Genomic DNA, 25,306 nt, shown 5'->3' on the forward strand with positions numbered 1-25,306 from the left:
ACAGCTGCCTATATTGGAGCATAAAAGGCCTGAAAAGTGTCCAAATCTCGCAAACCTGGTGCCATCGGATAGGGTACATGGTCTTCTATCCATTGGCATAAGTTTCATATCCACATTTGCCGTTTTTCGGGAAATACATATGAAAGAATAGAGGGCTTCTTATCGTAATGCTTACTTTTCCCTTTGTCCACAGATCAAAGGTACGCTTTCCCCGCAACGATAGCTGCCTATATTGGTGCACTAAAGGCCTGAAAATTGTCAAAATCTGGCAAACTTGGGGTCCTCCGAGAGGGCACATGTTCCTGCATCCATTAGTGTAAGTTTCATTTCAACAGTTTCTGTATTTAGGGAAATATACACGAAAGAAGGCACTAAATCTTACCGTACTGCTTTCTTTCCGTTTCCAATCATTGAGATAGTACCCTTTCCGCACAAAGACAGCTGCCTATATTGGAGCATAAAAGGCCGGACAAGTGTCCAAATCTCGCAAATTTGGTGCCATCTTATAGGGCGCATGCTTCTGTATCCATTGGCATAAGTTTCATATCCACATTTGCCGTTTTTCGTGAAATAGATACGAAAGAAGAGATTGCTTCTTATCGTAATGCTTACTTTTTCCCTTTGTCCACAGATCCAGAGTACGCTTTCCCCGCAACGATAACTGCCTGTATTTGTGCACTAAAGGCCTGAAAATTGTCGAAATCTGGCAACGTGGGGTCACCCAAGAGGAAACATGTTGCTGCATCCATTGGTGTAAGTTTCATTTCAACAATTTCTGTATTTAGGGAAATATAACCGAAAGAAGGCACTAAATCTTACCGTACTGCTTTCTTTCCGTTTCCTATCATGGATAGAGTACACTTTCTGCGCAAAGACAGCTGGCTATATTGGAGCATAAAAGGCCTGAGAAGTGTCCAAAATCTCGCAAATTTGGTGTCATCTGATAGGGCACATGCTTCTGTATCCATTGGCATAAGTTTCATATCCACATTTGCTGTTGTTCGTGAAATAGATACGAAAGAAGAGAGGGCTTCTTATCGTAATGCTTACTTATTCCCTTTGTCCACAGATCCAGAGTACGCTTTCCCCGCAACGATAACTGCCTATATTGGTGCACTAAAGGCCTGAAAATTGTCGAAATCTGGCAAACGGGGGGTCATCCGAGAGGGCACATGTTCCTGCATCCATTGGTGTTAGTTTCATTTCAACAGTTTTCTGTATTTAGGGAAATATACACGAAAGAAGGCACTAAATCTTACCGTACTGCTTTCTTTCCGTTTCCAATCATTGAGATAGTACCCTTTCCGCACAAAGACAGCTGCCTATATTGGAGCATAAAAGGCCGGACAAGTGTCCAAATCTCGCAAATTTGGTGCCATCTTATAGTGCACATGCTTCTGTATCCATTGGCATAAGTTTTAAATCCACATTTGCCGTTGTTCGTGAAATAGATACGAAAGAAGAGAGGGCTTCTTATCGTAATGCTTACTTTTTCCCTTTGTCCACAGATCCAGAGTAGGCTTTCCCCGCAACGATAACTGCCTGTATTTGTGCACTAAAGGCCTGAAAATTGTCGAAATCTGGCAAACGTGGGGTCACCCAAGAGGAAACATGTTGCTGCATCCATTGGTGTAAGTTTCATTTCAACAATTTCTGTATTTAGGGAAATATAACTGAAAGAAGGCACTAAATCTTACCGTACTGCTTTCTTTCAGTTTCCTATCATGGATAGAGTACACTTTCTGCGCAAAGACAGCTGCCTATATTGGAGCATAAAAGGCCTGAAAAGTGTCCAAATCTCGCAAACCTGGTGCCATCGGATAGGGTACATGGTCTTCTATCCATTGGCATAAGTTTCATATCCACATTTGCCGTTGTTCGTGAAATAGATACAAAAGAAGAGAGGGCTTCTTATCGTAATGCTTACTGTTTCCCTTTGTCCACAGATTAAGGGTACGCTTTCCCCGCAACGATAACTGCTTATATTGGTGCACTAAAGGCCTAAAAATTGTCGAAATCTGGCAAACGGGGGGTCAACTGACAGGGCACATGTTCCTGCATCCATTGGTGTAAGTTTCATTTCAACAGTTTCTGTATTTAGGGAAATATACACGAAAGAAAGCATTAAATCTAACCGTACTGCTTTCTTTCCGTTTCCTATCATGGATAGAGTACACTTTCTGCGCAAAGACAGCTGCCTATATTGGAGCATAAAAGGCCTGAAAAGTGTCCAAATCTCGCAAACCTGGTGCCATCGGATAGGGTACATGGTCTTCTATCCATTGGCATAAGTTTCATATCCACATTTGCCGTTTTTCGGGAAATACATATGAAAGAATAGAGGGCTTCTTATCGTAATGCTTACTTTTCAATTTGTCCACAGATCAAAGGTACGCTTTCCCCGCAACGATAGCTGCCTATATTGGTGCACTAAAGGCCTGAAAATTGTCGAAATCTGGCAAACGTGGGGTCATCCGAGAGGGCACATGTTCCTGCATCCATTGGTGTTAGTTTCATTTCAACAGTTTCTGTATTTAGGGAAATATACACGAAAGAAGGCACTAAATCTTTCCGTACTGCTTTCTTTCCGTTTCCAATCATTGAGATAGTACCCTTTCCGCACAAAGACAGCTGCCTATATTGGAGCATAAAAGGCCGGACATGTGTCCAAATCTCGCAAATTTGGTGCCATCTTATAGGGCGCATGCTTCTGTATCCATTGGCATAAGTTTCATATCCACATTTGCCGTTGTTCGTGAAATAGATACGAAAGAAAAGATTGCTTCTTATCGTAATGCTTACTTTTTCCCTTTTTCCACAGATCCAGAGTACGCTTTCCCCGCAACGATAACTGCCTGTATTTGTGCACTAAAGGCCTGAAATTTGTCGAAATCTGGCAAACGTGGGGTCACCCAAGAGGAAACATGTTGCTGCATCCATTGGTGTAAGTTTCATTTCAACAATTTCTGTATTTAGGGAAATATACCCGAAAGAAGGCACTAAATCTTACCGTACTGCTTTCTTTCCGTTTCCTATCATGGATAGAGTACACTTTCTGCGCAAAGACAGCTGCCTATATTGGAGCATAAAAGGCCTGAAAAGTGTCCAAATCTCGCAAACCTGGTGCCATCGGATAGGGTACATGGTCTTCTATCCATTGGCATAAGTTTCATATCCACATTTGCCGTTTTTCGGGAAATACATATGAAAGAATAGAGGGCTTCTTATCGTAATGCTTACTTTTCAATTTGTCCACAGATCAAAGGTACGCTTTCCCCGCAACGATAGCTGCCTATATTGGTGCACTAAAGGCCTGAAAATTGTCGAAATCTGGCAAACGTGGGGTCATCCGAGAGGGCACATGTTCCTGCATCCATTGGTGTTAGTTTCATTTCAACAGTTTCTGTATTTAGGGAAATATACACGAAAGAAGGCACTAAATCTTACCGTACTGCTTTCTTTCCGTTTCCAATCATTGAGATAGTACCCTTTCCGCACAAAGACAGCTGCCTATATTGGAGCATAAAAGGCCGGACATGTGTCCAAATCTCGCAAATTTGGTGTCATCTTATAGGGCGCATGCTTCTGTATCCATTGGCATAAGTTTCATATCCACATTTGCCGTTGTTCGTGAAATAGATACGAAAGAAAAGATTGCTTCTTATCGTAATGCTTACTTTTTCCCTTTGTCCACAGATCCAGAGTACGCTTTCCCCGCAACGATAACTGCCTGTATTTGTGCACTAAAGGCCTGAAATTTGTCGAAATCTGGCAAACGTGGGGTCACCCAAGAGGAAACATGTTGCTGCATCCATTGGTGTAAGTTTCATTTCAACAATTTCTGTATTTAGGGAAATATAACCGAAAGAAGGCACTAAATCTTACCGTACTGCTTTCTTTCCGTTTCCTATCATGGATAGAGTACACTTTCTGCGCAAAGACAGCTGCCTATATTGGAGCATAAAAGGCCTGAAAAGTGTCCAAATCTCGCAAACCTGGTGCCATCGGATAGGGTACATGGTCTTCTATCCATTGGCATAAGTTTCATATCCACATTTGCCGTTTTTCGGGAAATACATATGAAAGAATTGAGGGCTTCTTATCGTAATGCTTCCTTTGTCCACAGATCAAAGGTACGCTTTCCCCGCAACGATAGCTGCCTATATTGGTGCACTAAAGGCCTGAAAATTGTCAACATCTGGCAAACTTGGGGTCATCCGAGAGGGCACATGTTCCTGCATCCATTGGTGTAAGTTTCATTTCAACAGTTTCTGTATTTAGGGAAATATACACGAAAGAAGGCACTAAATCTTACCGTACTGCTTTCTTTCCGTTTCCAATCATTGAGATGGTACCCTTTCCGCACAAAGACAGCTGCCTATATTGGAGCATAAAAGGCCGGACATGTGTCCAAATCTCGCAAATTTGGTGCCATCTTATAGTGCACATGCTTCTGTATCCATTGGCATAAGTTTCATATCCACATTTGCCGTTGTTCGTGAAATAGATACGAAAGAAGAGAGGGCTTCTTATCGTAATGCTTACTTTTTCCCTTTGTCCACAGATCCAGAGTAGGCTTTCCCCGCAACGATAACTGCCTGTATTTGTGCACTAAAGGCCTGAAAATTGTCGAAATCTGGCAAACGTGGGGTCACCCAAGAGGAAACATGTTGCTGCATCCATTGGTGTAAGTTTCATTTCAACAATTTCTGTATTTAGGGAAATATAACTGAAAGAAGGCACTAAATCTTACCGTACTGCTTTCTTTCAGTTTCCTATCATGGATAGAGTACACTTTCTGCGCAAAGACAGCTGCCTATATTGGAGCATAAAAGGCCTGAAAAGTGTCCAAATCTCGCAAACCTGGTGCCATCGGATAGGGTACATGGTCTTCTATCCATTGGCATAAGTTTCATATCCACATTTGCCGTTTTTCGGGAAATACATATGAAAGAATAGAGGGCTTCTTATCGTAATGCTTACTTTTCAATTTGTCCACAGATCAAAGTTACGCTTTCCCCGCAACGATAGCTGCCTATATTGGTGCACTAAAGGCCTGAAAATTGTCTAAATCTGGCAAACGGGGGGTCATCCGAGAGGGCACATGTTCCTGCATCCATTGGTGTTAGTTTCATTTCAACAGTTTCTGTATTTAGGGAAATATACACGAAAGAAGGCACTAAATCTTACCGTACTGCTTTCTTTCCGTTTCCAATCATTGAGATAGTACCCTTTCCGCACAAAGACAGCTGCCTATATTGGAGCATAAAAGGCCGGACAAGTGTCCAAATCTCGCAAATTTGGTGTCATCTTATAGGGCGCATGCTTCTGTATCCATTGGCATAAGTTTCATATCCACATTTGCCGTTGTTCGTGAAATAGATACGAAAGAAGAGATTGCTTCTTATCGTAATGCTTACTTTTTCCCTTTGTCCACAGATCCAGAGTACGCTTTCCCCGCAACGATAACTGCCTGTATTTGTGCACTAAAGGCCTGAAAATTGTCGAAATCTGGCAAACGTGGGGTCACCCAAGAGGAAACATGTTGCTGCATCCATTGGTGTGAGTTTCATTTCAACAATTTCTGTATTTAGGGAAATATAACCGAAAGAAGGCACTAAATCTTACCGTACTGCTTTCTTTCCGTTTCCTATCATGGATAGAGTACACTTTCTGCGCAAAGGCAGCTGCCTATATTGGAGCATAAAAGGCCTGAAAAGTGTCCAAATCTCGCAAACCTGGTGCCATCGGATAGGGTACATGGTCTTCTATCCATTGGCATAAGTTTCATATCCACATTTGCCGTTTTTCTTGAAATACATATGAAAGAATAGAGGGCTTCTTATCGTAATGCTTACTTTTCCCTTTGTCCACAGATCAAAGGTACGCTTTCCCCGCAACGATAGCTGCCTATATTGGTGCACTAAAGGCCTGAAAATTGTCAAAATCTGGCAAACTTGGGGTCATCCGAGAGGGCACATGTTCCTGCATCCATTGGTGTAAGTTTCATTTCAACAGTTTCTGTATTTAGGGAAATATACACGAAAGAAGGCACTAAATCTTACCCTACTGCTTTCTTTCCGTTTCCAATCATTGAGATAGTACCCTTTCCGCACAAAGACAGCTGCCTATATTGGAGCATAAAAGGCCGGACATGTGTCCAAATCTCGCAAATTTAGTGTCATCTTATAGGGCGCATGCTTCTGTATCCATTGGCATAAGTTTCATATCCACATTTGCCGTTGTTCGTGAAATAGATACGAAAGAAGAGATTGCTTCTTATCGTAATGCTTACTTTTTCCCTTTGTCCACAGATCCAGAGTACGCTTTCCCCGCAACGATAACTGCCTGTATTTGTGCACTAAAGGCCTGAAAATTGTCGAAATCTGGCAAACGTGGGGTCACCTAAGAGGAAACATGTTGCTGCATCCATTGGTGTAAGTTTCATTTCAACAATTTCTGTATTTAGGGAAATATAACCGAAAGAAGGCACTAAATCTTACCGTACTGCTTTCTTTCCGTTTCCTATCATGGATAGAGTACACTTTCTGCGCAAAGACAGCTGCCTATATTGGAGCATAAAAGGCCTGAAAAGTGTCCAAATCTCGCAAACCTGGTGCCATCGGATAGGGTACATGGTCTTCTATCCATTGGCATAAGTTTCATATCCACATTTGCCGTTTTTCGGGAAATACATATGAAAGAATAGAGGGCTTCTTATCGTAATGCTTACTTTTCCCTTTGTCCACAGATCCAGAGTACGCTTTCCCCGCAACGATAACTGCCTGTATTTGTGCACTAAAGGCCTGAAAATTGTCGAAATCTGGCAAACGTGGGGTCACCCAAGAGGAAACATGTTGCTGCATCCATTGGTGTAAGTTTCATTTCAACAGTTTCTGTATTTAGGGAAATATACACGAAAGAAGGCACTAAATCTTACCGTACTGCTTTCTTTTCCGTTTCCAATCATGGAGAGAGTACCCTTTCTGCACAAAGCCAGCTGCCTATATTGGAGCATAAAAGGCCGGACAAGTGTCCAAATCTCGCAAATTTGGTGTCATCTGATAGGGCACATGCTTCTGTATCCATTGACAAAAGTTTCATATCCACATTTGCCGTTGTTCGTGAAATAGATACAAAAGAAGAGAGGGCTTCTTATCGTAATGCTTACTGTTTCCCTTTGTCCACAGATTAAGGGTACGCTTTCCCCGCAACGATAACTGCCTATATTGGTGCACTAAAGGCCTAAAAATTGTCGAAATCTGGCAAACGTGGGGTCAACTGACAGGGCACATGTTCCTGCATCCATTGCTGTAAGTTTCATTTCAACAGTTTCTGTATTTAGGGAAATATACACGAAAGAAGGCATTAAATCTTACCGTACTGCTTTCTTTCCGTTTCCTATCATGGATAGAGTACACTTTCTGCGCAAAGACAGCTGCCTATATTGGAGCATAAAAGGCCTGAAAAGTGTCCAAATCTCGCAAATTTGGTGTCATCTGATAGGGCAATGCTTCTGTATCCATTGGCATAAGTTTCATATCCACATTTGCCGTTTTTCGTGAAATAGATACAAAAGAAGAGAGGGCTTCTTATCGTAATGCTTACTTTTTCCCTTTGTCCACAGATCCAGAGTACGCTTTCCCCGCAACGATAACTGCCTATATTGGTGCACTAAAGGCCTGTAAATTCTCGAAATCTCCCAAACGTGGGGTCATCCGAGAGGGCACATGTTCCTGCATCCATTGGTGTAAGTTTCATTTCAACAGTTTCTGTATTTAGGGAAATATACACGAAAGAAGGCACTAAATCTTACCGTACTGCTTTCTTTCCGTTTCCAATCATTGAGATAGTACCCTTTCCGCAAAAAAGACAGCTGCCTATATTGGAGCATAAAAGGCCGGACAAGTGTCCAAATCTCGCAAATTTGGTGTCATCTTATAGGGCGCCTGCTTCTGTATCCATTGGCATAAGTTTCATATCCACATTTGCCGTTGTTCGTGAAATAGATACGAAAGAAGAGATTGCTTCTTATCGTAATGCTTACTTTTTCCCTTTGTCCACAGATCCAGAGTACGCTTTCCCCGCAACGATAACTGCCTGTATTTGTGCACTAAAGGCCTGAAAATTGTCGAAATCTGGCAAACGTGGGGTCACCCAAGAGGAAACATGTTGCTGCATCCATTGGTGTAAGTTTCATTTCAACAATTTCTGTATTTAGGGAAATATACCCGAAAGAAGGCACTAAATCTTACCGTACTGCTTTCTTTCCGTTTCCTATCATGGATAGAGTACACTTTCTGCGCAAAGACAGCTGCCTATATTGGAGCATAAAAGGCCTGAAAAGTGTCCAAATCTCGCAAACCTGGTGCCATCGGATAGGGTACATGGTCTTCTATCCATTGGCAAAAGTTTCGTATCCACATTTGCCGTTTTTCGGGAAATACATATGAAAGAATAGAGGGCTTCTTATCGTAATGCTTACTTTTCCCTTTCTCCACAGATCAAAGGTACGCTTTCCCCGCAACGATAGCTGCCTATATTGGTGCACTAAAGGCCTGAAAATTGTCGAAATCTGGCAAAGTTGGGGTCATCCGAGAGGGCACATGTTCCTGCATCCATTGGTGTAAGTTTCATTTCAACAGTTTCTGTATTTAGGGAAATATACACGAAAAAAGGCACTAAATCTTACCGTACTGCTTTCTTTCCGTTTCCAATCATTGAGATAGTACCCTTTCCGCACAAAGACAGTTGCCTATATTGGAGCATAAAAGGCCGGACAAGTGTCCAAATCTTGCAAATTTGGTGCCATCTTATAGGGCGCATGCTTCTGTATCCATTGGCATAAGTTTCATATCCACATTTGCCGTTGTTCGTGAAATAGATACGAAAGAAGAGATTGCTTTCTTATCGTAATGCTTCCTTTTTCCCTTTGTCCACAGATCCAGAGTACGCTTTCCCCGCAACGATAACTGCCTGTATTTGTGCACTAAAGGCCTGAAAATTGTCGAAATCTGGCAAACGTGGGGTCACCCAAGAGGAAACATGTTGCTGCATCCATTGGTGTAAGTTTCATTTCAACAGTTTCTGTATTTAGGGAAATATACACGAAAGAAGGCACTAAATCTTACCGTACTGCTTTCTTTCCGTTTCCTATCATGGATAGAGTACACTTTCTGCGCAAAGACAGCTGCCTATATTGGAGCATAAAAGGCCTGAAAAGTGTCCAAATCTCGCAAATTTGGTGTCATCTGATAGGGCAATGCTTCTGTATCCATTGGCATAAGTTTCATATCCACATTTGCCGTTTTTCGTGAAATAGATACCAAAGAAGAGAGGGCTTCTTATCGTAATGCTTACTTTTTCCCTTTGTCCACAGATCCAGAGTACGCTTTCCCCGCAACGATAACTGCCTATATTGGTGCACTAAAGGCCTGAAAATTGTCGAAATCTGGCAAACGTGGGGTCATCCGAGAGGGCACATGTTCCTGCATCCATTGGTGTAAGTTTCATTTCAACAGTTTCTGTATTTAGGGAAATATACACGAAAGAAGGCACTAAATCTTACCGTACTGCTTTCTTTCCGTTTCCAATCATTGAGATAGTACCCTTTCCGCACAAAGACAGCTGCCTATATTGGAGTATAAAAGGCCGGACCAAGTGTCCAAATCTCGCAAATTTGGTGCCATCTGATAGGGCACATGCTTCTGTATCCATTGGCATAAGTTTCATATCCACATTTGCCGTTGTTCGTGAAATAGATACGAAAGAAGAGAGGGCTTCTTATCGTAATGCTTACTTTTCCCCTTTGTCCACAGATCCAGAGTACGCTTTCGCCGCAACGATAACTGCCTGTATTTGTGCACTAAAGGCCTGAAAATTGTCGAAATCTGGAAAACGTGGGGTCACCCAAGAGGAAACATGTTGCTGCATCCATTGGTGTAAGTTTCATTTCAACAATTTCTGTATTTAGGGAAATATACACGAAAGAAGGCACTAAATCTTACCGTACTGCTTTCTTTCCGTTTCCTATCGTGGATAGAGTACACTTTCTGCGCAAAGACAGCTGCCTATATTGGAGCATAAAAGGCCTGAAAAGTGTCCAAATCTCGCAAACCTGGTGCCATCGGATAGGGTACATGGTCTTCTATCCATTGGCATAAGTTTCATATCCACATTTGCCGTTTTTCGGGAAATACATATGAAAGAATAGAGGGCTTCTTATCGTAATGCTTACTTTTCCCTTTGTCCACAGATCAAAGGTACGCTTTCCCCGCAACGATAGCTGTCTATATTGGTGCACTAAAGGCCTGAAAATTGTCGAAATCTGGCAACCTTGGGGTCATCCGAGAGGGCACATGTTCCTGCATCCATTGGTGTAAGTTTCATTTCAACAGTTTCTGTATTTAGGGAAATATACACGAAAGAAGGCACTAAATCTTACCGTACTGCTTTCTTTCCGTTTCCAATCATGGAGAGAGTACCCTTTCCGCACAAAGACAGCTGCATATATTGGAGCATAAAAGGCCGGACAAGTGTCCAAATCTCGCAAATTTGGTGCCATCTGATAGGGCGCATGCTTCTGTATCCATTGGCAAAATTTTCATATCCACATCTGCCGTTGTTCGTGAAATAGATACGAAAGAAGAGAGGGCTTCTTATCGTAATGTTTACTTTTTCCCTTTGTCCACCGATCCAGAGTACGCTTTCCCCGCAACGATAACTGCCTATATTGGTGCACTAAAGGCCTAAAAATTGTCAAAATCTGGCAAACGTGGGGTCATCCGAGAGGGCACATGTTCCTGCATCCATTGGTGTAAGTTTCATTTCAACAGTTGCTGTATTTAGGGAAATATACACGAAAGAAGGCACTAAATCTTACCGTACTGCTTTCTTTCCGTTTCCTATCGTGGATAGAGTACACTTTCTGCGCAAAGACAGCTGCCTATATTGGAGCATAAAAGGCCTGAAAAGTGTCCAAATTTTGCAAACCTGGAGCCATCTGATAGGGCACATGCTGTTCTATCCATTGGCATAAGTTTCATATCCACATTTGCCGTTTTTCGGGAAATACATTCGAAAGAATAGAGGGCTTCTTGTCGTAATGCTTACTTTTTCCCTTTGTCCACAGGTCAAGGGTACGCTTTCCCCGCAACGATAGCTGCCTATATTGTTGCACTAAAGGCCTGAAGATTGTCGAAATTCTGGAAACTTGGGGTCATCCAAGAGGGCCCATGTTCCTGCATCCATTGGTGTAAGTTTCATTTCAACAGTTTCTGTATTTGGGGAAATATACACGAAAGAAGGCACTAAATCTTACCGTACTGCTTTCTTTCCGTTTCCAATCATTGTGATAGTACCTTTTCCGCACAAAGACAGCTGCCTATATTGGAGCATAAAAGGCCAGACAAGTGTCCAAATCTGGCAAACCTGGTGCCATCTTATAGGGCACATGCTTCTGTTTCCATTGGCATAAGTTTCATATCCACATTTGCCGTTGTTCGTGAAATAGATACGAAAGAAGAGAGGGCTTCTTATCGTAATGCTTACTTTTTCCCTTTGTCCACAGATCCAGAGTACGCTTTCCCCGCAACGATAACTGCCTATATTTGAGCACTAAAGGCCTACAAATTGTCGAAATCTGGCAAACGTGGGGTCACTCAAGAGGGCACATGTTCCTGCATCCATTGGTGTAAGTTTCATTTCAACAGTTTCTGTATTTAGGGAAATATACACGAGAGAAGGCACTAAATCTTACCGTACTGCTTTCTTTCCGTTTCCAATCATTGAGATAGTACCCTTTCCGCACAAAGACAGCTGCCTATATTGGAGCATAAAAGGCCGGACAAGTGTCGAAATCTCGCAAGTTTGGTGCCATCTGATAGGGCGCATGCTTCTGTATCTATTGGCATAAGTTTCATATCCACATCTGCCGTTGTTCGTGAAATAGATACGAAAGAAGAGATTGCTTCTTATCGTAATGCTTACTTTTCCCCTTTGTCCACAGATCCAGAGTACGCTTTCCCCGCAACGATAACTGCCTGTATTTGTGCACTAAAGGCCTGAAAATTGTCGAAATCTGGCAAACGTGGGGTCACCCAAGAGGAAACATGTTGCTGCATCCATTGGTGTAAGTTTCATTTCAACAGTTTCTGTATTTAGGGAAATATACACGAAAGAAGGCACTAAATCTTACCGTACTGCTTTCTTTTCCGTTTCCAATCATGGAGAGAGTACCCTTTCTGCACAAAGCCAGCCGCCTATATTGGAGCATAAAAGGCCGGACAAGTGTCGAAATCTCGCAAATTTGGTGCCATCTGATAGGGTGCATGCTTCTGTATCCATTGGCATAAGTTTCATATCCACATCTGCCGTTGTTCGTGAAATAGATACGAAAGAAGAGATTGCTTCTTATCGTAATGCTTACTTTTCCCCTTTGTCCACAGATCCAGAGTACGCTTTCCCCGCAACGATAACTGCCTGTATTTGTGCACTAAAGGCCTGAAAATTGTCGAAATCTGGCAAACGTGGGGTCACCCAAGAGGAAACATGTTGCTGCATCCATTGGTGTAAGTTTCATTTCAACAATTTCTGTATTTAGGGAAATATACCCGAAAGAAGGCACTAAATCTTACCGTACTGCTTTCTTTCCGTTTCCTATCATGGATAGAGTACACTTTCTGCGCAAAGACAGCTGCCTATATTGGAGCATAAAAGGCCTGAAAAGTGTCCAAATCTCGCAAACCTGGTGCCATCGGATAGGGTACATGGTCTTCTATCCATTGGCAAAAGTTTCATATCCACATTTGCCGTTTTTTCGGGAAATACATATGAAAGAATAGAGGGCTTCTTATCGTAATGCTTACTTTTCCCTTTCTCCACAGATCAAAGGTACGCTTTCCCCGCAACGATAGCTGCCTATATTGGTGCACTAAAGGCCTGAAAATTGTCGAAATCTGGCAAAGTTGGGGTCATCCGAGAGGGCACATGTTCCTGCATCCATTGGTGTAAGTTTCATTTCAACAGTTTCTGTATTTAGGGAAATATACACGAAAAAAAGGCACTAAATCTTACCGTACTGCTTTCTTTCCGTTTCCAATCATTGAGATAGTACCCTTTCCGCACAAAGACAGTTGCCTATATTGGAGCATAAAAGGCCGGACAAGTGTCCAAATCTTGCAAATTTGGTGCCATCTTATAGGGCGCATGCTTCTGTATCCATTGGCATAAGTTTCATATCCACATTTGCCGTTGTTCGTGAAATAGATACGAAAGAAGAGATTGCTTCTTATCGTAATGCTTACTTTTTCCCTTTGTCCACAGATCCAGAGTACGCTTTCCCCGCAACGATAACTGCCTGTATTTGTGCACTAAAGGCCTGAAAATTGTCGAAATCTGGCAAACGTGGGGTCACCCAAGAGGAAACATGTTGCTGCATCCATTGGTGTAAGTTTCATTTCAACAGTTTCTGTATTTAGGGAAATATACACGAAAGAAGGCACTAAATCTTACCGTACTGCTTTCTTTTCCGTTTCCAATCATGGAGAGAGTACCCTTTCTGCACAAAGCCAGCTGCCTATATTGGAGCATAAAAGGCCGGACAAGTGTCCAAATCTCGCAAATTTGGTGTCATCTGATAGGGCACATGCTTCTGTATCCATTGGCAAAAGTTTCATATCCACATTTGCCGTTGTTCGTGAAATAGATACAAAAGAAGAGAGGGCTTCTTATCGTAATGCTTACTGTTTCCCTTTGTCCACAGATCAAGGGTATGATTTCCCCGCAACGATAACTGCCTATATTGGTGCACTAAAGGCCTAAAAATTGTCGAAATCTGGCAAACGTGGGGTCAACCGACAGGGCCCATGTTCCTGCATCCATTGGTGTAAGTTTCATTTCAACAGTTTCTGTATTTAGGGAAATATACACGAAAGAAGGCATTAAATCTCACCGTACTGCTTTCTTTCCGTTTCCTATCATGGATAGAGTACACTTTCTGCGCAAAGACAGCTGCCTATATTGGAGCATAAAAGGCCTGAAAAGTGTCCAAATCTCGCAAATTTGGTGTCATCTGATAGGGCAATGCTTCTGTATCCATTGGCATAAGTTTCATATCCACATTTGCCGTTTTTCGTGAAATAGATACCAAAGAAGAGAGGGCTTCTTATCGTAATGCTTACTTTTTCCCTTTGTCCACAGATCCAGAGTACGCTTTCCCCCGCAACGATAACTGCCTATATTGGTGCACTAAAGGCCTGAAAATTGTCGAAATCTGGCAAAACGTGGGGTCATCAGAGAGGGCACATGTTCCTGCATCCATTGGTGTAAGTTTCATTTCAACAGTTTCTGTATTTAGGGAAATATACACGAAAGAAGGCACTAAATCTTACCGTACTGCTTTCTTTCCGTTTCCAATCATGGAGAGAGTACCCTTTCCGCACAAAGACAGCTGCCTATATTGGAGCATAAAAGGCCGGACAAGTGTCCAAATCTCGCAAATTTGGTGCCATCTGATAGGGCGCATGCTTCTGTATCCATTGGCAAAAGTTTCATATCCACATTTGCCGTTGTTCGTGAAATAGATACGAAAGAAGAGAGGGCTTCTTATCGTAATGTTTACTTTTTCCCTTTGTCCACCGATCCAGAGTACGCTTTCCCCGCAACGATAACTGCCTATATTGGTGCACTAAAGGCCTAAAAATTGTCAAAATCTGGCAAACGTGGGGTCATCCGAGAGGGCACATGTTCCTGCATCCATTGGTGTAAGTTTCATTTCAACAGTTGCTGTATTTAGGGAAATATACACGAAAGAAGGCACTAAATCTTACCGTACTGCTTTCTTTCCGTTTCCTATCGTGGATAGAGTACACTTTCTGCGCAAAGACAGCTGCCTATATTGGAGCATAAAAGGCCTGAAAAGTGTCCAAATTTTGCAAACCTGGAGCCATCTGATAGGGCACATGCTGTTCTATCCATTGGCATAAGTTTCATATCCACATTTGCCGTTTTTCGGGAAATACATTCGAAAGAATAGAGGGCTTCTTGTCGTAATGCTTACTTTTTCCCTTTGTCCACAGGTCAAGGGTACGCTTTCCCCGCAACGATAGCTGCCTATATTGTTGCACTAAAGGCCTGAAGATTGTCGAAATTCTGGAAACTTGGGGTCATCCAAGAGGGCCCATGTTCCTGCATCCATTGGTGTAAGTTTCATTTCAACAGTTTCTGTATTTGGGGAAATATACACGAAAGAAGGCACTAAATCTTACCGTACTGCTTTCTTTCCGTTTCCAATCATTGTGATAGTACCTTTTCCGCACAAAGACGGCTGCCTATATTGGAGCATAAAAGGCCAGACAAGTGTCCAAATCTGGCAAACCTGGTGCCATCTTATAGGGCACATGCTTCTGTTTCCATTGGCATAAGTTTCATATCCACATTTGCCGTTGTTCGTGAAATAGATACGAAAGAAGAGAGGGCTTCTTATCGTAATGCTTACTTTTTCCCTTTGTCCACAGATCCAGAGTACGCTTTCCCCGCAACGATAACTGCCTATATTTGAGCACTAAAGGCCTACAAATTGTCGAAATCTGGCAAACGTGGGGTCACTCAAGAGGGCACATGTTCCTGCATCCATTGGTGTAAGTTTCATTTCAACAGTTTCTGTATTTAGGGAAATATACACGAGAGAAGGCACTAAATCTTACCGTACTGCTTTCTTTCCGTTTCCAATCATTGAGATAGTACCCTTTCTGCACAAAGCCAGCCGCCTATATTGGAGCATAAAAGGCCGGACAAGTGTCGAAATCTCGCAAATTTGGTGCCATCTGATAGGGTGCATGCTTCTGTATCCATTGGCATAAGTTTCATATCCACATCTGCCGTTGTTCGTGAAATAGATACGAAAGAAGAGATTGCTTCTTATCGTAATGCTTACTTTTCCCCTTTGTCCACAGATCCAGAGTACGCTTTCCCCGCAACGATAACTGCCTGTATTTGTGCACTAAAGGCCTGAAAATTGTCGAAATCTGGCAAACGTGGGGTCACCCAAGAGGAAACATGTTGCTGCATCCATTGGTGTAAGTTTCATTTCAACAATTTCTGTATTTAGGGAAATATACCCGAAAGAAGGCACTAAATCTTACCGTACTGCTTTCTTTCCGTTTCCTATCATGGATAGAGTACACTTTCTGCGCAAAGACAGCTGCCTATATTGGAGCATAAAAGGCCTGAAAAGTGTCCAAATCTCGCAAACCTGGTGCCATCGGATAGGGTACATGGTCTTCTATCCATTGGCATAAGTTTCATATCCACATTTGCCGTTTTTCGGGAAATACATATGAAAGAATAGAGGGCTTCTTATCGTAATGCTTACTTTTCCCTTTCTCCACAGATCAAAGGTACGCTTTCCCCGCAACGATAGCTGCCTATATTGGTGCACTAAAGGCCTGAAAATTGTCGAAATCTGGCAAACTTGGGGTCATCCGAGAGGGCACATGTTCCTGCATCCATTGGTGTAAGTTTCATTTCAACAGTTTCTGTATTTAGGGAAATATACACGAAAAAAGGCACTAAATCTTACCGTACTGCTTTCTTTCCGTTTCCAATCATTGAGATAGTACCCTTTCCGCACAAAGACAGTTGCCTATATTGGAGCATAAAAGGCCGGACAAGTGTCCAAATCTTGCAAATTTGGTGCCATCTGATAGGGCGCATGCTTCTGTATCCATTGGCATAAGTTTCATATCCACATTTGCCGTTGTTCGTGAAATAGATACGAAAGAAGAGATTGCTTCTTATCGTAATGCTTACTTTTTCCCTTTGTCCACAGATCCAGAGTACGCTTTCCCCGCAACGATAACTGCCTGTATTTGTGCACTAAAGGCCTGAAAATTGTCGAAATCTGGCAAACGTGGGGTCACCCAAGAGGAAACATGTTGCTGCATCCATTGGGTGTAAGTTTCATTTCATCAGTTTCTGTATTTAGGGAAATATACACGAAAGAAGGCACTAAATCTTACCGTACTGCTTTCTTTTCCGTTTCCAATCATGGAGAGAGTACCCTTTCTGCACAAAGCCAGCTGCCTATATTGGAGCATAAAAGGCCGGACAAGTGTCCAAATCTCGCAAATTTGGTGTCATCTGATAGGGCACATGCTTCTGTATCCATTGGCAAAAGTTTCATATCCACATTTGCCGTTGTTCGTGAAATAGATACAAAAGAAGAGAGGGCTTCTTATCGTAATGCTTACTGTTTCCCTTTGTCCACAGATCAAGGGTATGATTTCCCCGCAACGATAACTGCCTATATTGGTGCACTAAAGGCCTAAAAATTGTCGAAATCTGGCAAACGTGGGGTCAACCGACAGGGCCCATGTTCCTGCATCCATTGGTGTAAGTTTCATTTCAACAGTTTCTGTATTTAGGGAAATATACACGAAAGAAGGCATTAAATCTCACCGTACTGCTTTCTTTCCGTTTCCTATCATGGATAGAGTACACTTTCTGCGCAAAGACAGCTGCCTATATTGGAGCATAAAAGGCCTGAAAAGTGTCCAAATCTCGCAAATTTGGTGTCATCTGATAGGGCAATGCTTCTGTATCCATTGGCATAAGTTTCATATCCACATTTGCCGTTTTTCGTGAAATAGATACCAAAGAAGAGAGGGCTTCTTATCGTAATGCTTACTTTTTCCCTTTGTCCACAGATCCAGAGTACGCTTTCCCCGCAACGATAACTGCCTATATTGGTGCACTAAAGGCCTGAAAATTGTCGAAATCTGGCAAACGTGGGGTCATCCGAGAGGGCACATGTTCCTGCATCCATTGGTGTAAGTTTCATTTCAACAGTTTCTGTATTTAGGGAAATATACACGAAAGAAGGCACTAAATCTTACCGTACTGCTTTCTTTCCGTTTCCAATCATTGAGATAGTACCCTTTCCGCACAAAGACAGCTGCCTATATTGGAGCATAAAAGGCCGGACAAGTGTCCAAATCTCGCAAATTTGGTGCCATCTGATAGGGCACATGCTTCTGTATCCATTGGCATAAGTTTCATATCCACATTTGCCGTTGTTCGTGAAATAGATACGAAAGAAGAGAGGGCTTCTTATCGTAATGCTTACTTTTCCCCTTTGTCCACAGATCCAGAGTACGCTTTCGCCGCAACGATAACTGCCTGTATTTGTGCACTAAAGGCCTGAAAATTGTCGAAATCTGGAAAACGTGGGGTCACCCAAGAGGAAACATGTTGCTGCATCCATTGGTGTAAGTTTCATTTCAACAATTTCTGTATTTAGGGAAATATAACCGAAAGAAGGCACTAAATCTTACCGTACCGCTTTCTTTCCGTTTCCAATCATTGATAGAGTACACTTTCTGCGCAAAGACAGCTGCCTATATTAGAGCATAAAAGGCCTGAAAAGTGTCCAAATCTCGCAAACCTGGTGCCATCGGATAGGGTACATGGTCTTCTATCCATTGGCATAAGTTTCATATCCACATTTGCCGTTTTTCGGGAAATACATATGAAAGAATAGAGGGCTTCTTATCGTAATGCTTACTTTTCCCTTTGTCCACAGATCAAAGGTACGCTTTCCCCGCAACGATAGCTGTCTATATTGGTGCACTAAAGGCCTGAAAATTGTCGAAATCCGGCAACCTTGGGGTCATCCGAGAGGGCACATGTTCCTGCATCCATTGGTGTAAGTTTCATTTCAACAGTTTCTGTATTTAGGGAAATATACACGAAAGAAGGCACTAAATCTTACCGTACTGCTTTCTTTCCGTTTCCAATCATGGAGAGAGTACCCTTTCCGCACAAAGACAGCTGCCTATATTGGAGCATAAAAGGCCGGACAAGTGTCCAAATCTCGCAAATTTGGTGCCATCTGATAGGGCGCATGCTTCTGTATCCATTGGCAAAAGTTTCATATCCACATTTGCCGTTGTTCGTGAAATAGATACGAAAGAAGAGAGGGCTTCTTATCGTAATGTTTACTTTTTCCCTTTGTCCACCGATCCAGAGTACGCTTTCCCCGCAACGATAACTGCCTATATTGTTGCACTAAAGGCCTGAAGATTGTCGAAATTCTGGAAACTTGGGGTCATCCAAGAGGGCCCATGTTCCTGCATCCATTGGTGTAAGTTTCATTTCAACAGTTTCTGTATTTGGGGCAATATACACGAAAGAAGGCATTAAATCTTACCGTACTGCTTTCTTTCCGTTTCCAATCATTGTGATAGTACCTTTTCCGCACAAAGACAGCTGCCTATATTGGAGCATAAAAGGCCAGACAAGTGTCCAAATCTCGCAAACCTGGTGCCATCTTATAGGGCGCATGCTTCTGTTTCCATTGGCATAAGTTTCATATCCACATTTGCCGTTGTTCGTGAAATAGATACGAAAGAAGAGAGGGCTTCTTATCGTAATGCTTACTTTTTCCCTTTGTCCACAGATCCAGAGTACGCTTTCCCCGCAACGATAACTGCCTATATTTGAGCACTAAAGGCCTACAAATTGTCGAAATCTGGCAAACGTGGGGTCACTCAAGAGGGCACATGTTCCTGCATCCATTGGTGTAAGTTTCATTTCAACAGTTTCTGTATTTAGGGAAATATACACGAAAAAAGGCACTAAATCTTACCGTACTGCTTTCTTTCCGTTTCCAATCATTGAGATAGTACCCTTTCCGCACAAAGACAGTTGCCTATATTGGAGCATAAAAGGCCGGACAAGTGTCCAAATCTTGCAAATTTGGTGCCATCTTATAGGGCGCATGCTTCTGTATCCATTGGCATAAGTTTCATATCCACATTTGCCGTTGTTCGTGAAATAGATACGAAAGAAGAGATTGCTTCTTATCGTAATGCTTACTTTTTTCCCTTTGTCCACAGATCCAGAGTACGCTTTCCCCGCAACGATAACTGCCTGTATTTGTGCACTAAAGGCCTGAAAATTGTCGAAATCTGGCAAACGTGGGGTCACCCAAGAGGAAACATGTTGCTGCATCCATTGGTGTAAGTTTCATTTCAACAGTTTCTGTATTTAGGGAAATATACACGAAAGAAGGCACTAAATCTTACCGTACTGCTTTCTTTTCCGTTTCCAATCATGGAGAGAGTACCCTTTCTGCACAAAGCCAGCTGCCTATATTGGAGCATAAAAGGCCGGACAAGTGTCCAAATCTCGCAAATTTGGTGTCATCTGATAGGGCACATGCTTCTGTATCCATTGGCAAAAGTTTCATATCCACATTTGCCGTTGTTCGTGAAATAGATACAAAAGAAGAGAGGGCTTCTTATCGTAATGCTTACTGTTTCCCTTTGTCCACAGATCAAGGGTACGCTTTCCCCGCAACGACAACTGCCTATATTGGTGCACTAAAGGCCTAAAAATTGTCGAAATCTGGCAAACGTGGGGTCAACCGACAGGGCCCTTGTTCCTGCATCCATTGGTGTAAGTTTCATTTCAACAGTTTCTGTATTTAGGGAAATATACACGAAAGAAGGCAATAAATCTCACCGTACCGCTTTCTTTCCGTTTCCTATCATGGATAGAGTACACTTTCTGCGCAAAGACAGCTGCCTATATTGGAGCATAAAAGGCCTGAAAAGTGTCCAAATCTCGCAAATTTGGTGTCATCTGATAGGGCAATGCTTCTGTATCCATTGGCATAAGTTTCATATCCACATTTGCCGTTTTTCGTGAAATAGATACAAAAGAAGAGAGGGCTTCTTATCGTAATGCTTACTTTTTCCCTTTGTCCACAGATCCAGAGTACGCTTTCCCCGCAACGATAACTGCCTATATTGGTGCACTAAAGGCCTGAAAATTGTCGAAATCTGGCAAACGTGGGGTCATCCGAGAGGGCACATGTTCCTGCATCCATTGGTGTAAGTTTCATTTCAACAGTTTCTGTATTTAGGGAAATATACACGAAAGAAGGCACTAAATCTTACCGTACTGCTTTCTTTCCGTTTCCAATCATTGAGATAGTACCCTTTCCGCACAAAGACAGCTGCCTATATTGGAGCATAAAAGGCCGGACAAGTGTCCAAATCTCGCAAATTTGGTGCCATCTGATAGGGCGCATGCTTCTGTATCTATTGGCATAAGTTTCATATCCACATCTGCCGTTGTTCGTGAAATAGATACGAAAGAAGAGATTGCTTCTTATCGTAATGCTTACTTTTCCCCTTTGTCCACAGATCCAGAGTACGCTTTCCCCGCAACGATAACTGCCTGTATTTGTGCACTAAAGGCCTGAAAATTGTCGAAATCTGGCAAACGTGGGGTCACCCAAGAGGAAACATGTTGCTGCATCCATTGGTGTAAGTTTCATTTCAACAGTTTCTGTATTTAGGGAAATATACACGAAAGAAGGCACTAAATCTTACCGTACTGCTTTCTTTTCCGTTTCCAATCATGGAGAGAGTACCCTTTCTGCACAAAGCCAGCCGCCTATATTGGAGCATAAAAGGCCGGACAAGTGTCGAAATCTCGCAAATTTGGTGCCATCTGATAGGGTGCATGCTTCTGTATCCATTGGCATAAGTTTCATATCCACATCTGCCGTTGTTCGTGAAATAGATACGAAAGAAGAGAGGGCTTCTTATCGTAATGCTTACTTTTTCCCTTTGTCCACAGATCCAGAGTACGCTTTCCCCGCAACGATAACTGCCTGTATTTGTGCAGTAAAGGCCTGAAAATTGTCGAAATCTGGCAAACGTGGGGACACCCAAGAGGAAACATGTTGCTGCATCCATTGGTGTAAGTTTCATTTCAACAGTTTCTGTATTTAGGGAAATATAACCGAAAGAAGGCACTAAATCTTACCGTACTGCTTTCTTTTCCGTTTCCAATCATGGAGAGAGTACCCTTTCTGCACAAAGCCAGCTGCCTATATTGGAGCATAAAAGGCCGGAGAAGTGTCCAAATCTCGCAAATTTGGTGCCATCTTATAGGGCACATGCTTCTGTATCCATTGGCATAAGTTTCATATCCACATTTGCTGTTGTTCGTGAAATAGATACGAAAGAAGAGAGGGCTTCTTATCGTAATGCTTACTTTTAACCTTTGTCCACAGATCCAGAGTACGCTTTCCCCGCAACGATAACTGCCTATATTGGTGCACTAAAGGCCTGAAAATTGTCAAAATCTGGCAAACGTGGGGTCATCCGAGAGGGCACATGTTCCTGCATCCATTGGTGTAAGTTTCATTTCAACAATTTCTGTATTTAGGGAAATATACACGAAAAAAGGCACTAAATCTTACCGTACTGCTTTCTTTCCGTTTCCAATCATTGAGATAGTACACTTTCTGCGCAAAGACAGCTGCCTATATTGGAGCATAAAAGGCCTGACAAGTGTCCAAATCTCGCAAACCTGGTGCCATCGGATAGGGCAATGCTTCTGTATCCATTGGCATAAGTTTCATATCCACATTTGGCGTTGTTCGTGAAATAGATACAAAAGAAGATAGGGCTTCTTCTCGTAATGCTTACTTTTTCCTTTTGTCCACAGATCCAGAGTACGCTTTCCCCGCAACGATAACTGCCTGTATTTGTGCACTAAAGGCCTGAAAATTGTCGAAATCTGGCAAACGTGGGGTCAGCCAAGAGGAAACATGTTGCTGCATCCATTGGTGTAAGTTTCATTTCAACAGTTTCTGTATTTAATGAAATATACACGAAAGAAGGCACTAAATCTTACCGTACTGCTTTCTTTCCGTGTCCAATCATTGAGATAGTACCCTTTCCGCACAAAGACAGCTGCTTATATTGGAGCATAAAAGGCCGGACAAGTGTCCAAATCTCGCAAATTTGGTGCCATCTTATAGGGCACATGCTTCTGTATCCATTGGCATAAGTTTCATATCCACATTTGCCGTTGTTCGTGAAATAGATACGAAAGAAGAGAGGGCTTCTTATCGTAATGCTTACTTTTTCCCTTTGTCCACAGATCCAGAGTACGCTTTCCCCGCAACGATAACTGCCTATATTTGAGCACTAAAGGCCTACAAATTGTCGAAATCTGGCAAACGTGGGGTCACTCAAGAGGGCACATGTTCCTGCATCCATTGGTGTAAGTTTCATTTCAACAGTTTCTGTATTTAGGGAAATATACACGAGAGAAGGCACTAAATCTTACCGTACTGCTTTCTTTCCGTTTCCAATCATTGAGATAGTACCCTTTCCGCACAAAGACAGCTGCCTATATTGGAGCATAAAAGGCCGGACAAGTGTCGAAATCTCGCAAGTTTGGTGCCATCTGATAGGGCGCATGCTTCTGTATCCATTGGCATAAGTTTCATATCCACATCTGCCGTTGTTCGTGAAATAGATACGAAAGAAGAGATTGCTTCTTATCGTAATGCTTACTTTTCCCCTTTGTCCACAGATCCAGAGTACGCTTTCCCCGCAACGATAACTGCCTGTATTTGTGCACTAAAGGCCTGAAAATTGTCGAAATCTGGCAAACGTGGGGTCACCCCAAGAGGAAACATGTTCCTGCATCCATTGGTGTAAGTTTCATTTCAACAGTTTCTGTATTTAGGGAAATATACACGAAAGAAGGCACTAAATCTTACCGTACTGCTTTCTTTTCCGTTTCCAATCATGGAGAGAGTACCCTTTCTGCACAAAGCCAGCCGCCTATATTGGAGCATAAAAGGCCGGAGAAGTGTCCAAATCTCGCAAATTTGGTGCCATCTGATAGGGTGCATGCTTCTGTATCCATTGGCATAAGTTTCATATCCACATCTGCCGTTGTTCGTGAAATAGATACGAAAGAAGAGATTGCTTCTTATCGTAATGCTTACTTTTCCCCTTTGTCCACAGATCCAGAGTACGCTTTCCCCGCAACGATAACTGCCTGTATTTGTGCACTAAAGGCCTGAAAATTGTCGAAATCTGGCAAACGTGGGGTCACCCAAGAGGAAACATGTTGCTGCATCCATTGGTGTAAGTTTCATTTCAACAGTTTCTGTATTTAGGGAAATATACACGAAAGAAGGCACTAAATCTTACCGTACTGCTTTCTTTTCCGTTTCCAATCATGGAGAGAGTACCCTTTCTGCACAAAGCCAGCTGCCTATATTGGAGCATAAAAGGCCGGACAAGTGTCCAAATCTCGCAAATTTGGTGCCATCTTATAGGGCACATGCTTCTGTATCCATTGGCATAAGTTTCATATCCACATTTGCCGTTGTTCGTGAAATAGATACGAAAGAAGAGAGTTCTTCTTATCGTAATGCTTACTTTTAACCTTTGTCCACAGATCCAGAGTACGCTTTCCCCGCAACGATAACTGCCTGTATTTGTGCACTAAAGGCCTGAAAATTGTCGAAATCTGGCAAACGTGGGGTCACCCAAGAGGAAACATGTTGCTGCATCCATTGGTGTAAGTTTCATTTCAACAATTTCTGTATTTAGGGAAATATAACCAAACGAAGACACTAAATCTTACCGTATGCTTTCTTTCCGTTTCCTATCATGGATAGAGTACACTTTCTGCGCAAAGACAGCTGCCTATATTGGAGCATAAAAGGCCTGAGAAGTGTCCAAATCTCGCAAATTTGGTGCCATCTGATAGGGCACATGCTTCTGTATCCATTGGCATAAGTTTCATATCCACATTTGCTGTTGTTCGTGAAATAGATACGAAAGAAGAGAGGGCTTCTTATCGTAATGCTTACTTTTCCCCTTTGTCCACAGATCCAGAGTACGCTTTCCCCGCAACGATAACTGCCTGTATTTGTGCACTAAAGGCCTGAAAATTGTCGAAATCTGGCAAACGTGGGGTCACCCAAGAGGAAACATGTTGCTGCATCCATTGGTGTAAGTTTCATTTCAACAGTTTCTGTATTTAGGGAAATATACACGAAAGAAGGCACTAAATCTTACCGTACTGCTTTCTTTTCCGTTTCCAATCATGGAGAGAGTACCCTTTCTGCACAAAGCCAGCTGCCTATATTGGAGCATAAAAGGCCGGACAAGTGTCCAAATCTCGCAAATTTGGTGCCATCTGATAGGGCACATGCTTCTGTATCCATTGGCATAAGTTTCATATCCACATTTGCCGTTGTTCGTGAAATAGATACGAAAGAAGAGAGTTCTTCTTATCGTAATGCTTACTTTTAACCTTTGTCCACAGATCCAGAGTACGCTTTCCCCCGCAACGATAACTGCCTGTATTTGTGCACTAAAGGCCTGAAAATTGTCGAAATCTGGCAAACGTGGGGTCACCCAAGAGGAAACATGTTGCTGCATCCATTGGTGTAAGTTTCATTTCAACAGTTTCTGTA

The sequence above is a fragment of the Acanthaster planci genome, linkage group LG05, assembly GCF_054643075.1.
Source record: "Acanthaster planci isolate LZ-2023a linkage group LG05, COTS_SCS, whole genome shotgun sequence".
Taxonomy (NCBI): Eukaryota; Metazoa; Echinodermata; class Asteroidea; order Valvatida; family Acanthasteridae; genus Acanthaster; species Acanthaster planci.